The sequence below is a fragment of the Bombina bombina genome, chromosome 2, assembly GCF_027579735.1.
Source record: "Bombina bombina isolate aBomBom1 chromosome 2, aBomBom1.pri, whole genome shotgun sequence".
NCBI lineage: Eukaryota > Metazoa > Chordata > Amphibia > Anura > Bombinatoridae > Bombina > Bombina bombina.
In genome coordinates this window covers 40,145,167-40,159,911 of record NC_069500.1, presented here as the reverse complement: position 1 = coordinate 40,159,911, position 14,745 = coordinate 40,145,167, and positions in this window count along the sequence as shown.

The following is a 14,745-nucleotide window of genomic DNA, read 5'->3' as shown; positions in this document are numbered from 1 at the left end:
ATGCGCAGTGTAGGTGATATACCTGCCCATACTATGCTTTGCAGACCAGGTATCAGTGGTCAGATGGACCCTTGCCCCAACACTGTGTGCCAGACATGCCATTACTTGCTTTTGCACAATCGAGTACAGGTTGGGGATTGCCTTTTGTGCAAAGAAATTTCGGCCAGGTACCTTCCACTGCGGTGTCCCAATAGCTACAAATTTTTTGAACACCTCAGACTCCACCAGCTTGTATGGTAAAAGCTGGCGGGCTAAGAGATCAGACAAGCCAGCTGTCAGACGCCGGGCAAGGGGGTGACTTTGTGACATTGGCTTCTTACGCTCAAACATGTCCTTGACAGACACCTGACTGTGGGCAGATGAGCAGGAACTGCTCCGGAAGAGAGACGGAGTGGCTGATGGTTGAGAGCAAGGAGGACAGCAGTGGTTGACGTGGCTGAAGATGCTGGACCAGGAGGAGGATGGCGGCTTTGAGTTTGTGTGCTGCTTGTACTCATGTGTTGATCCCATAGGCATTTGTGATATGCGTTCATGTGCCTTCGCAAAGCAGTTGTACCTAGGTGGGTGTTGGACTTCCCACAACTCAGTTTCTTTTGGCACAGGTTGCAAATAGCATCGCTGTTGTCAGAGGCAGACACACAAAAAAAATGCCACACTGCTGAGCTCTGCGATGACGGCATTCTGGTGGTGGCAACAGCATGCGTTAATTGGCGTGCTGTCTGTCTGACACCGGGTGCCGATGCATGCTGTCTGACTGTGCCACTAGCTCCTTGTGACGACCTCCCCCTGCTTCCAACTCGTCTCCTCCTCCTCCTCTCTGTCTCCCCATCTGAACTTTCCCCCTGTTCTTCTTCTCTTCTAGCGGGCAAACACGTGACATCCACGGATGCATCGTCATCATCAACCGCTTCACTTGTATCTGACAAATCAACAAAGGAAGCAGCAGCATGTACAACATCATCATCATCACACCGTACGTCCATGTCTGTAATGCTGCCTGACTGAGACATATCACTGTTATCTAATCCTCTGTCAATGATGGTTGCCGATCACTCATTTCTTCCAACTGATGTGTAAATAACTCCTCTGACAGATCAAGTGAAGCGGCTGTGGTGCTAGTGTTGGTGGTGGCGGCATTCAGGCGAGTGGTAACTTGAGAGGTCCTTGAAGATAAGCTGGAGGAGGATGGTGCGTCAAGGCTCGGAGCGGAAGCTATAGAAGATTGGGTGTCCTGTGTTAAAAAGTCAACTATGCCCTCAGAACTTTTCGAGTTCATGGTACGTGGCCTCTGAACACTGGGCATTATTCTAGGGCCAAAGGGAATCACAGCACCACGACAGCACCTGCAGGGTGGCATGCCTCTGGCTGTCATTTTTTTTAAAATGTACACTTACACTACTATTAAACAAGATATGAATGGTGCCACTGGGCAAGTGGGCACAGTATACGCTGTGAGCCTGACACAAAAAAGCAGATTGATGTTTCACAGTCCAAAAAGTTTTTTTTGTTTTAAATGTACACTTACACTACTATTAAACAAGATATGAGTGGTGGCACTGGGCAAGTGGGCACAGTATACGCTGTGAGCCTGACACAAAAAAGCAGACTGATGTTTCACAGTCCAAAAAGTTTTTTTTTTTTTAAATGTACACTTACACTACTATTAAACAAGATATGAGTGGTGGCACTGGGCAAGTGGGTACAGTATACGCTGTGAGCCTGACACAAAAAAGCAGATTGATGTTTCACAGTCAAAAAAGTTTTTTTTTTTAAATGTACACTTACACTACTATTAAACAAGATATGAGTGGTGGCACTGGGCAAGTGGGCACAGTATACGCTGTGAGCCTGGCACACACGCTGGCAGGCAGGCAACTGCAATTAGATTACACTAGCAGACTAATGTTTCACAGTCAAAAAAGTTTTTTTTTTAAATTTACAATACTGTTACACCAGATATGAGTGGTGGCACTGGGCAAGTGGGCCTGACACACACGCTGGCAGGCAGGCAGGCAACTGCAATTAGATTACACAAGCAGACTGATGTTTCACAGTCAAAAAAGTTTTTTTTTTTTTTAAATTTACACTACTAAAGTGGGCCTGGCACACACGCTGGCAGGCAGGCAGGCAGGCAGGCAACTGCAATTAGATTACACAAGCAGACTGATATTTCACAGTCAAAAAAGATTTTTTTTTAAATTTTAAACTACTGTTACACCAGATATGAGTGGTGGCAATGGGCAAGTGGGCCTGGCACACACGCTGGCAGGCAGTGCCATCACTTATATACACAAGCAGACTGATGTTTCACAGTCAAAAAAGTTTTTTTTTTAAATTTACACTACTGTTAACCAGATATGAGTGGTGGCACTGGGCAAGTGGGCCTGGCACACATGCTGGCAGGCAGGCAACTGCAATTAGATTACACAAGCAGACTGATGTTTCACAGTCAAAAAAGTTTTTTTTTTTTACATTTACACTACTGTTACACCAGATATGAGTGGTGGCACTGGGCAAGTGGGCACAGTATAGGCTGTGAGCCTGGCACACACGCTGGCAGGCAACTGCAATTAGATTACACTAGCAGACTGATGTTTCACAGTCAAATTTTTTTTTTTTAAATTTACACTACTGTTACACCAGATATGAGTGGTGGCACTGGGCAAGTGGGCCTGGCACACACGCTGGCAGGCAGGCAAATGCAATTAGATTAAACAAGCAGACTGATGTTTCACAGTCAAAAAGTTTTATTTTTAATTTACACTACTGTTACACCAGATATGAGTGGTGGCACTGGGCAAGTGGGCACAGTATACGCTGTGAGCCTGGCACACACGTTGGCAGGCAGACAGGCAACTGCAATTAGATTACACAAGCAGACTGATGTTTCATAGTCAAAAAAGTTTTTTTTTTTAAATTTACACTACTGTTACACCAGATATGAGTGGTGGCACTGGGCAAGTGGGCACAGTATACGCTGTGAGCCTGACACACATGCTGGCAGGCAGGCAGGCTACTGCAATTAGATTACACAGGGAAAAAAAAAACAGACTGATGTTCTAGCCCTAAAAAGGGCTTTTTGGGGTGCTGTTCTTACAGCAGAGATCAGATGAGTCCTTCAGGACTGTAGTGGACACTGAATACACTAGCCTAGCTATCAATTTCCCTATTAAATCAGCAGCAGCTACACTGTCCCTCCTCTCACTAAGAATGCAGCTTCCGAATGAATCTAAAATGGCTGCTGTCCAGGAGCTGGGAGGGTCTGGGAGGGAGTGTCTGCTGCTGATTGGCTGGAATGTGTCTGCAGACTGTGAGATACAGGGTCAAAATTTACTCAATGGGGGGGGCGGAGCCTACAGCTGTAGTGGCAGGACGTGTCTTATGGGAGCTCCTGGTTCTATCACAGAGTTTTATGTAATATTTTATTAGTTTTCCATAGAGAAAGTATTTTATTTTGTGACCAGAGACCAGCAGACTGCTATATGATTCAAGAAATTGATAATCCTGGGGGAAACTCTTTGGATTCACATCTCTGCCTAAGCTCTGCAGTTAGGCCACGCGGCTGTTGCATTTATTTGGTGCCAAGCAGTTTGTGGAACCGGGGCCTTCGCATATTCCCCCCCCTAGGTGACTGGGGTTACGCGCAGTACTAATTACTGCTACTTCTGCAATTTGTTCCTGCAATTACATGACAATATGTGTGCACCTAAAAATGCCATTACTGCACAGGACATGCAACGCATATTACAAGAACATTTTTTGAACCTATCTAAGAGTATACATAGGGCCTGGAATGATACTCCTACACAACAGAGTTCAGACACGGCTCCAGTGGACGGTGGAGCGGTAACCCCGGACATCGTAGAGAGCACAGCAGTGAACGAGATAGAAAGGGCTCTGACTACCGAAGTACAAACAGCAATCGAGAGCCCGCGGGAGTCTAGGCGGCTTGCGGTATTACAGAAACAAGCGGTATGCCCTGCCACTCCTTCAAGGGTCGAAATGTTGAAGTGGCCTGTTTTAGTGAGGAGCGCTGACCTGTTAGATGAGACGAGCCAAACACCAGCTGGGATCGTGATAACACGGCTCGCTAAGCACCTACAGCCCGACATGACCACAGGAACAGTGAAGGGCCTAATCACAATACTGCCCGGAATAAGAATTAAAGTACCTCATTCGGAGAAACTTCCATCTTCTACCCCAAGACCTCAGGGGAACCACTGTTCGCTGACCGCAGAGAAATATCACTTAACTTTCCGACGCACTGCTCCCACGAGAGCCTTCAGAGACTGGCGACAAGGTATTGGGTAAGCTGCGCTTCACATGGAAGGCCAGACTATTGCCGGGTCTGGTGTGGTCATACTTTGATCGGATGGCTACACAGCAAGAACTGGCTCTTATGGTGACTTTATATGGCAACTTTATTTGACTCAGCATTGGGACCTAATTATTTTTGGCTCCATGTAACACCAATCATTGAGAATAGTTCCCTGCTCCTAGAGACTTACTCTATATTTGTGTTGGCATTTTTGCTTGAACATGGAGGGATATCTACTCTCCCTTCTTAGCTACATAGGCTTGTTTAACTATAAGTTTGATCAAATGGTTCACAGTTTATAAGTTTGTGTGTTGATTTGTAGAATTTCCAGTTGTGCTAGGTCTTATTTATATCTGGTTTATTATGAGAGACCGTCTGTTTTATTAAATATGTATACCAAGAGCCCAGAATTTAGTTACACCCACTATGCTTGTCCTAGCCTCTGTATATTCTGTCAATGGAGAATACCTGTGTATTTATTTGTGTATGTCATGTCCAGGGTATTGCATATTTATGAGCAGCCCAAAGTCTCCCACCCGGCTAAGTTTGCTCTTATATAACCTGCTGTTAGTGTTTAACTAGAAGATGCCTTTATACCATGGTATTTACTTATATCAACCAGATGTTTCCACAATATATAAGTGGACTCTGGTATATATTCCCTTATAAATTTCCTTCGACCCCCTATTGCCCATTTGCCATTTAAATCCCCCCCTACGCCTTGTACTGTTTGGACACTGGAGTTGTGCTCAAAATGGTGGCATGGGAGTGTTCTTACTGCATTTGAAAGATAGATCCTTTTTTTGTTTTTTATGCCCTTAACAATACTAGCTACATGTTCTTACATCTCATGTATATATATATGTATCTATAGTCACTATGTTCACCAATGTTTTGAAGGTCCAAAAGCGGCCTTATATTACTATATATTCCTCCTAGCTTTGTCTTATGATACCATGGCGGTCCAAAAGTGACCTCATATACACATAGGAGGCACAAAAATAGAGGGTTTAATTTTATAGGTCACTAATATTTAGGTCATTTAGCTACGGTATATACTCTACACACCATAGCGACATATGCAACTCTTTTATACCTGCAAGTGTCATTGTCTTTGTGCAATTAATGTATTGTAGCAGGTCATTTATTGTATGTATAGTGATCTTATTACCTCATTGTAATGTTTACTAACTCTCAATAAAAAAATTAAAAAAAATAAATAAAAAAAAATACCATAATACATTAAAGAATGATATATGAAAAAAAAAAAAAAAAAAAAAAATTTACTCAATGATGACGAATAGGGGGCGGATCGAACATCGCATATGTTCGCCTGCCGTTGCGAACGCGAACAAGCTATGTTTGCCGGGAACTATTTGCCGGCGAACAATTTGCAACATCACTATGGAGGAACTGTTCCAGAGCTTGATTAGACCGTTCCGCAGCCCCATTGGATTGAGGGTGAGAATAAGGGGGTGAGGAGAAGGAAAGCTGGATCCCCATTTGAGCACAAAAGGAACGCCAAAATCTGGAGACAAACTGGCTACCCCGGTCTGACACTATCTCCTTGGGTAACCCATGTAAATAGAAGACCTCCTGGGCAAAAATTGAAGCAAGCTCCTGAGCGGTAGGCAGCTTCATCAAGGGAATGCAATGTGACATTTTAGAAAAACGGTCAACCACCATAAGGATAACAGTATTGCCATTGGAAACAGGGAGCTCGACAATGAAGTCCATGGAAAGATGTGTCCAAAGACGCTCACCATTAGCAATAGGTTGAAGAAGACCCACAGGAAGACGTCGAGGAGTCTTATTCTGTGCACAAGCTGAGCAACATCAGAACGAAGACCTGGCCACCAGAATTGTCGAGTGACAGACCAAATCATTTGGTTCTTGCCTGGGTGACCTGAAGCTTTAGGATAGTGGTAAGTGTGCAAAAGTTTAGTTCAAGATTCTCAGGAACAAAACACATACCACTAGGTTTCTCAGGAGGTGCATTGGTTTGTGCAGCCAGGATCTCCTCCCCTAAGGGAGAAGTCAAATTAGTACGTAAGGATTTGCGGATGATCCCCCACGACAGAGCATTGGCAACATACTCCTCTCCATAGCACAATTCTCTGCAACAGACAGAGGGTACACCCGGCCCCGAGGAGGAATGGCTCCGGGTTGCAGGTCTATGGCACAATCGTAAGACTGGTGAGGAGGCAACGTACCGGCACGCACCTTGTTAAACACGTCTAGGAATTCTCGGTACTCCTCTGGCAATTGAGATACCGAAGAAGACTTTAACTGGTTTCCGAAGACAAGTGGAAATACATTGCGGGGACCACGACAAAATTTCAGACCTGCTCCAGTCGAGACTGGGATTGTGCTTTTGGAGCCAGGGATAACCCAGAACAACCGGAAAATGCGGAGAGTTTATCACCTGGAACTGGAGGATTTCAAAATGGAGAGCCCCAACAGCCATGGATAACGGAGCAGTTTCGTGAGTAACGAGTGCGGGCTGAAGGGGCCTGCCATCAATGGCCTCAATAGCAAGCGGTACAGACCGAGACAAAACAGGAATGGAGTGCTTTGATACAAAAGCACTGTCAATGAAATAGCCCGCAGCACCGGAGTCAACAAGAGCCTGAGTGACTATGGAGGAGTCCACCCAGGAAAGGACAACCGTGACCAAAGGTTTCTCCTTAAGCAGTTCCGGGGACGAGGATAAACCACCCAAGGTCTGCCCCTGACAGGACCTTAGGTGTGAGCATTTCCCGGCCATGTAGGACAAGACTTCAAAAGGTGACCCTGTAACCCACAATAGAGAACCCACAATAGAGGCAGAGCCCCTCCCTCCTCCTAAAGGCCCTCTCTGCCGCGGAGAGATGCGTGAATCCCAGCTGCATTGGCTCAGCAGTACCTGGTGACTCGGGACTAGGAGGCATTAGAGGAGAGGGAGGCATGGGTGGGAACGAACACGTAGGAGACAACGGAACAGGAGGCTTGAAAGTGGGCCTCTGAGTCTGATGTCAATTATAATAAAAAAGACACCAATGCCTCTGGTAAATCTCTGGCAGCAACTTCGTCTTTAATCGCATCAGAGAGCCCATGAAAGAAGGCGGCAACAAGGGCTTCATTGTTCCAACCTACCTCTGCGGCAAGCGTACAGAACTCAATAGCATACTGAGCAACAGATCTTGTACCTTGCTGAATGGACATGAGTCGTTTAGCAGCAGAGGAGGAGCGAGCCAGAACATCAAATACCCTTCGAAAGGAGGCCACAAATTCAGGGTAATTTGAAATCACAGGTTTATTAGTCTCCCACAAGGAATTAGCCAAGGCAAGAGCTGTGTTAGAGAGTAACGAGATGAGAAATCCCACCTTAGCTCTGTCAGAGGGAAATGCCTGAGGTAACATCTCAAAGTATATGCCCACCTGGTTCAAAAACCCTCTGCACTGAATAGGATCGCCTCCATATTGCTGAGGTAGAGGTGCAGAACCGGACATGTTCCTGGTAGGCATAGGTGCAGCAGCGGAAACAGGAGCAGCCATAACTTACGGAACACTTTGGTCCAAATGTGCAGTGTGAGTCAGCAGGGTTTGCAGGGCTAGTGCAAATTGATCCAAGTGGTGATCCTGTTCATCCATCCTGGAAATGATGGCAGGTAAAGGTGGATTATTAGCACCATCAGGATTCATGGCCTTTGCGTAATGTCAGGGTGCCAGGAATCAGACTGAGACGAGAAGTGCAAAAATAATCACACCTTTATTAATAGCAAAAAATAATAAAAAGTCCACAAGTCACATAACAAGCCAGGAATCAAAACCAGAGCTGGTAGTCAGACGAGCCGAGTCAGGAGCCAAAGCGAATAGTCAGACGAGCCGGAATCAGGAACAAGGAAAACAGCAGAGTCAGGAACAAGCCAGGAATCAGGAAGGACGTCAGGCAGCTAGGTAATACACAGGAACTCTCACAAACAGGTCTGAGACAACACAAAGGCAAAGCATACTGAACAGAGGCCCTTTAAATAATAAGTGATGACATCACAATTCTGAGGCTGCATTCTGTCTCACATGGATGATGCACACCAGTCTGGCCATAAAAGGAAGTGCAGGAAGTGAGCAGCATCCCCCACAATGCACCATAGTCAGGAAGAGAGGTGAGTAAAATGGCTGCCAGCAGTACATGGCAAACACAACAGGGAAAAACCCTGACACCAACCAATCTGCCCAATGTATCAGCCCAAAAAGTAGCTGCTTTGGTCGGCTGAGCACGAGCAGAAGTGCTAGGGATTTTGGTTTTAGGTGACAGAGTATCACTATCAGACTCCGACATCTCTTCATCTGCCTCTACAGGTAAGGACATTTTTTTGTCTATCACGCACCCTCTGTATTAATTTGTCCCTCCATGTGGTCAAGCTATTTGTGTGGAATGCTATCTTTCCATTTACTCTAGGATCGCAAATTGTGGCTAGCATGAAGTGAGGGCTAATGTTGATGCACTCTTTTACGCGCCAAGCCAGGTGCTCCTTCAGCCTCCTTAGAAGGGCAGCAACGTCAAAAAGAAGATTACCACCAGGCAATACTTCCCTATTGCAAATAGGTTTGAGAGGTGGGTGAAGAGGGGAATGACTTGTGCCAGGCTAGCATTCTCTTGGCTTCAATTTTTTGTCACCGCCCTAAAAGGTGTGAGGACTGCCACTAACTGTTCAAGCATGGCCCAGTCATTCTTGCCCAGTGGTCTGGAATGTTTGTATGCCATTTCATGTATTGCCTTTTGCTGTTCTAATATATGCTCCAGCATATCTAATGGGGAGTTCCATCTAGTACTCACATCTTGTTTGAGACGGTGCTCTGCAAGGCCAAAATTTCTCTGTTCCTGCATAAGGAGATGGCTATCTTTTACACTATGATGGAAGTAGCCAGCTATTTTTCTGCAACATTCAAGAAGTGTTGCCAACCTTCCGGTGTCGTGATCGAGGGCAGTCTTAACAACCAGATGCAGTACATGCCCTGAGCAATGTTCACCCACAAACCCACCCTCCCGAAGTGCCTTTAGCCTATTGGGTGCCCCATCGGTGACCACAAAACCCATTTGTGCTTTTGTCCCTGCCTGCTCTCCCAGCCACTGAGCCACCATATTATTCAGTGCATGTAGGATGTTCTGTGAGGTGTGCTGATGATCCATCACCTCAGCATGCAGGAGAAAGGAGCAGTAACCCTTGGCTACTGCACCAGCCACTGCGTTTGAGGTGTTTGACCCTGAACTTTTTGGTGATATAACTGGTGACACATTTGGCAGCCACCAATGTGCCGTCAAAGACAGGAAGGCATATTGGCCACTAGGAGCACTCCACAGGTCAGTGGTGAAGTGCACTGACTGTCCAGCAGCCTTTCCCAACTCCTCCTTCAAAACAACGCATGACCGGTAAAGTGAGGGAATTACAAATCTACTAAATGTGGTACGAGCTGGAACTTTATAATGGGGTGCAACAGCCTCCATAAGTTGTTTAAAGGGGTCCCCTTCCACCATATTAAAAGGAGCCCCTACAACAGCTATGAGCTGAGCAATGGGGCGTGTAATTTTTCGCACCTGCTGTCTTGACATCCTACTGGAATGAAATCCACCAAAATGCTCTATCGTGGGCTGGCTGGATTTCATGTGATGTTGGCTGACACTCAGAGAAGCTGCACCAGAAGAGGCATTATCACCCTGCCTCTTGTGATTCCTACTGGTGGTGACTGTGACACTGCTACTAGTAGTTCCCCTAGTAGTGCTGGCTGGATTAGACACACAACTTTCTTCCCTTAACACCACTGGCTTGTGGTGGGTGCGGATGTGTTGGTTCATCCCTGAATTGGTGAGATGCCCCAACACTCTACCCCGGCTAACTTCCTTCCCACACAATTTGCATCTGGCTCGGTGGCCATCACCAATAGCCTCAAAATGCTCCCACACTTGTGCGCAATGGATACCTTTGCCACTGTGCAGTGAAGAAACTTTTGTTACAGTTTCTTTTGACGCACATGCTGTAGCAACTTCTTTTGTTTTTGTTATATCATGGCCTTCTCTCTGTGACGTAACAGGAGGAGGCCTAAACATTGCAGGGATGGTGGGAATGGAGGAGGTTAGTGGCCTACCAGTAGTGGCAGGTGCACTAACTACAATCTGGCTGGGAGACTCAACACAAGCTATTGGAGAGCTCAGTGAAACTGGTGGTGACGATGTTAGAGACAGAAAGGAATACAAAATTATAGAATCAGGTGAAATATGGGCAGGGGAATAGTGAGTATGATCATCTGGTTCTAAATTATAAGATGACACTGATTCGACATATTCAATGTTAGTAAAGATGGACTTATCACCAGTGGCATATGTTGGGGAGCCCTCTTCTCCCTGGTGACTACTGGTGCCCTCTTCACTTATATAAATAGCAGATGGGCTATCAGTAATGTTGGCACTGGCAGAAGCGGTGTTGGTGGCGGTAGAATGAGCATGAGAAAAAATGTTTTCCTCATACTCCAATACTTCACGTTTGGGATGCTTAAATGAATGTTCACTGTAAAAAGCCTGCATTGGTACTGACTGGCCTCTACTGTAAAACATGTTAGTTGGCAACACGGTACTAGAACTGGCCATTGCGGAGGGGGTGACACAATTGGCACTAGTGATTGTACATGTTGTTTTGGGGGTAAGATCCGGAAAATCAAGACGTTGCCGAATTGCTGACTGCTTCCTGGTCTCAGAGGAGGACCTATCAACCCTGCTAGAGGATTATGAACTTAAGTTTTTACTCTTAGGCCTTTTCCATTTAGAGGGTGGGCTCAGATGACTACTAGTACAACTGCTAGTGAATCTACCAGTGCTTTGACTACTGCTAGCTCTGCTTGAACCTATTAACTTTACCTGAGGCTCAAAAACTGGACAGGGCAGCAGTTCATGCTGCTTAATTTGCCTCTCCTTTGTATCACGTCTCTTGTGAGATCTAAATGTTGTTTCACGTGTGGAGGCCGGATGACAAATGTCTGTGCAATGAGGATGTGGAAGGATTTGACACAGACAATGGCGGTACACATGTGGTGGCACTGGTTACTGTGTCACTGCTGCTAGTTTTTGGAGGAACATGAGGTGGGGGATGACTATCCATTACAAATAATTAGGTAGTTGTCTATTAATTATATATTTTAAAAATAAAAATAGAATAATAGTAGTACTATAGAATTATATAATTAGTATCAATATACACAAAAAAATAAAAAATAAATTAATAATAATTTTTTAGTCTATATACTATTAATACACACAATAAAAAAAAATATATTTATACACAAAGAGTAAATATAATATAGATAGGATAATGTGTCCTCTTCTGCTGATGTGTTCAAAAATCCTATGCTTAACAAGTGTGCCTGTAATCTAAGTTTAAGACAGCACAGCGGTAACTCTCTTAAACAAACCAAAAAAAATGTAATTACATATTTTTGGATATGTACAATGATGAATAGTATACATACACAATTTTTTTTCATCAAATTATATTTATCCACAAAGAGTAAATAATAATATTATAGGATATTGTGTCTTCTGCTGATGTGTTCAAATTCCTATGTTCAGTTACCAACCTGTTTGCCTGTTATCTAAGTTTAAGACAGCACAGCAGTAACTCTCTTAAACAAACAAAAAAAAAATTGAGTGATCTGGGCTCATAGAACTTCCAAAAAGTCACCCAAGACAATCAATTATTTATTAGCAAGCAAGTAAGCAACTATACAGTTATAATAATATTTAACTAACTACTCTAGTGAGAACTTCAAATAAAAATTATTAATGCAAGAACTATAATTACAAGATAAAGATATATTTGACTGTTGTAAAACTTTCTCCCTTGAGTCACAATTTCAGCAACAATAATAATAACAAAAAATTAAATTTTGCACGCAGACCAGTAAATCTCTAGGACACTGTGCCTTCTTCTCTTCAACTTCGGGGCTTGTCTTCTGCTGCAATGCTGACAGCCTGCAAGTCTGAATAAAAATGTCTCCCCTCTGCTTAAAGGATTACTTTCTGTTATACTTTTTAAGCTAAACAACTAACATAGTAAAGTTAATAAACATTAATTAAAACCTACTGATCTATATTTTCTCCAAAACAAAGTTTCATAACGTTCTAAAAGTTATATCTTTTATTCCCCCGATGATGTCACGTTATCCTGCCCACTATTTTCAGCACTGCATGTTCAAAATACTTAAACCAATAACTTTGTGTTTAAAGCGCCATTTTGAAACCTAGGTATTGTAAACGGATTGGTACAGAGCAAAGAATACCCATGGAGTGGGTTTGGAAAACAATTACATTTGCAGACAAGATTTCTGATATACGGTAGAGATATGTTAATGAAATGCTATTGATAAAAAGCGTATTTGGGGTAGTTAGTTAGTAACAGGCATAGAAAATATTTACTTACAGTGGCCCTTTAACAACAGCACAGAACATTAGCACAACCCTTAGGGACAGTCTACACCAGAATTTATATTGTTTTAAAAGATAGATAATCCCTTTATTACCCATTTCCCAGTTTTGCATAACCAACACAGTTATAATAATATACTTTTAACCTCTGTGATTATCTTGTATCTAAGCCTCTGCAAACTGCCCCTTTTTTCAGTTCTTTAGACAGACTTGCAGTCTAGCCAATCAGTGCCTGCTCCCAGATTACTTCATGTACATGAGCACAGTTTTATCTATATGAAATATGTGAACTAACACCCTCTAGTGGTGAAAAACTGTTAAAATGCAATCTGAAAAAGGTGGGCTTCAAGGTCTAAGAAATTAGCATATGAACCTCCTAGGTTAAGCTTTCAACTAAGAATACCAAGAGAACAAAGCAAAATTGGTGATAAAAGTAAATTGGAAAATTGTTTAAAATTACATGCTCTTTCTGAATCATGAAAGTTTATTTTGGCCTAGACTGTCCCTTTAAGGAAAGCTAAAAGCACATTGCACTGTGTGTGACAGTAATCCAACCCACAAAATTAAAATTATATGATTATTGGACTAGAAGACTATCATTGTAACAGCAATCCAACCCACAAAACAAAAGGAATGATCTGATTGGACAAGAAGTCCCTAGAAGAATATGACACTACACTCATTTGAATAAAAACGAATGAATTTGAATCAATTAGTTGTCACTCGTTAGTTATGTTACGTCGATTCGGATTTGTCAAAAATATCCAAGTTACACAATACATAACCATACCGGGTCCAACACCGAACTTAAAACTTTTACCTGTTAAATCTCACTCATATTTTAATTATTTGATAATAATATCTCATTTTCTAACTATTTTGTGGTTCTTTGGATTTAATAATAATAATATTTGTTTTTTTTAAAAAAGACAACTGCGCACGCACTTCTGAATGAAACCGAATAAGTCAGAACGATTCGAATATTTCGGAACAAATTCGGATTAGTATGCTCTCAGAAAGGATTTGATTTGAAAATTTTATTTGGTCCGAAGCTACGAATTTAATCAAATTCGTCCGAATTCAGAACAAAAACGAAACGCACATGTCTATTTTAAATGTTCATCAATTATCTATGCTATTAAAGGTATAATAACAACTAGAGCTTTTATATAAAATGTTATATCTAGGATAGGCCAATATTTTACAACATTCAAAAAATGAAATGAATTTTAACACATTTGTTCGTTTTGAATTTTGAATGTCTGTACAACATTTTAACATTCATTTAATGTAATAATATTTGTAATGCTTTCTCTAAATGTAATATTCTATTTGAATTTTTCTAATGTAATATTAGAATTATGCAGTAATCGATATAGAAACATTCTAATTGATATAATTGTATCTATTATGTATCAATTTTACTAAATTCCCTACCACATGAACTATTAAACTTCTGAATAGTATTTGTTAAATCGAATGTTACATTTGAAATTTCGAATGTGAACATTCGATTTAATTCTGAAATTCGAAAACGAAAGTAACATTTGAAAACTGGAAATATCATTTGATGATCAAACTTTAATGGATTTTTATTCTTATTAATATTTGATTGTCCAAAAATAATGTCCACAGGACTATTTGTTCTACCAAACTAATTACACTTTCACCACATTCGCCCATCCCTAGTAATAAAACAACTTTGCAATATATTTTAATTATTTAGAAAACGGACAATACAGCCTAAATTTCCTGCCAGGTAATTTGAAAATTAGTATGTACAGGTTCAGAGTGTGTGGGGTGCTCAAGAGGCAGCAGGACATCAGAGCTCATTGTTTGATCAAGCGTTTAAAGGGCCTATACTTACTCTTGGCGGCCCCCCCACATCATCTGCTTGACAGTCGGTAAATGCTAAGAGCTGCCAGGATCCCCTCCTTGGCCTGAATTTTAAACATGAAGGGCTTCAAGATCT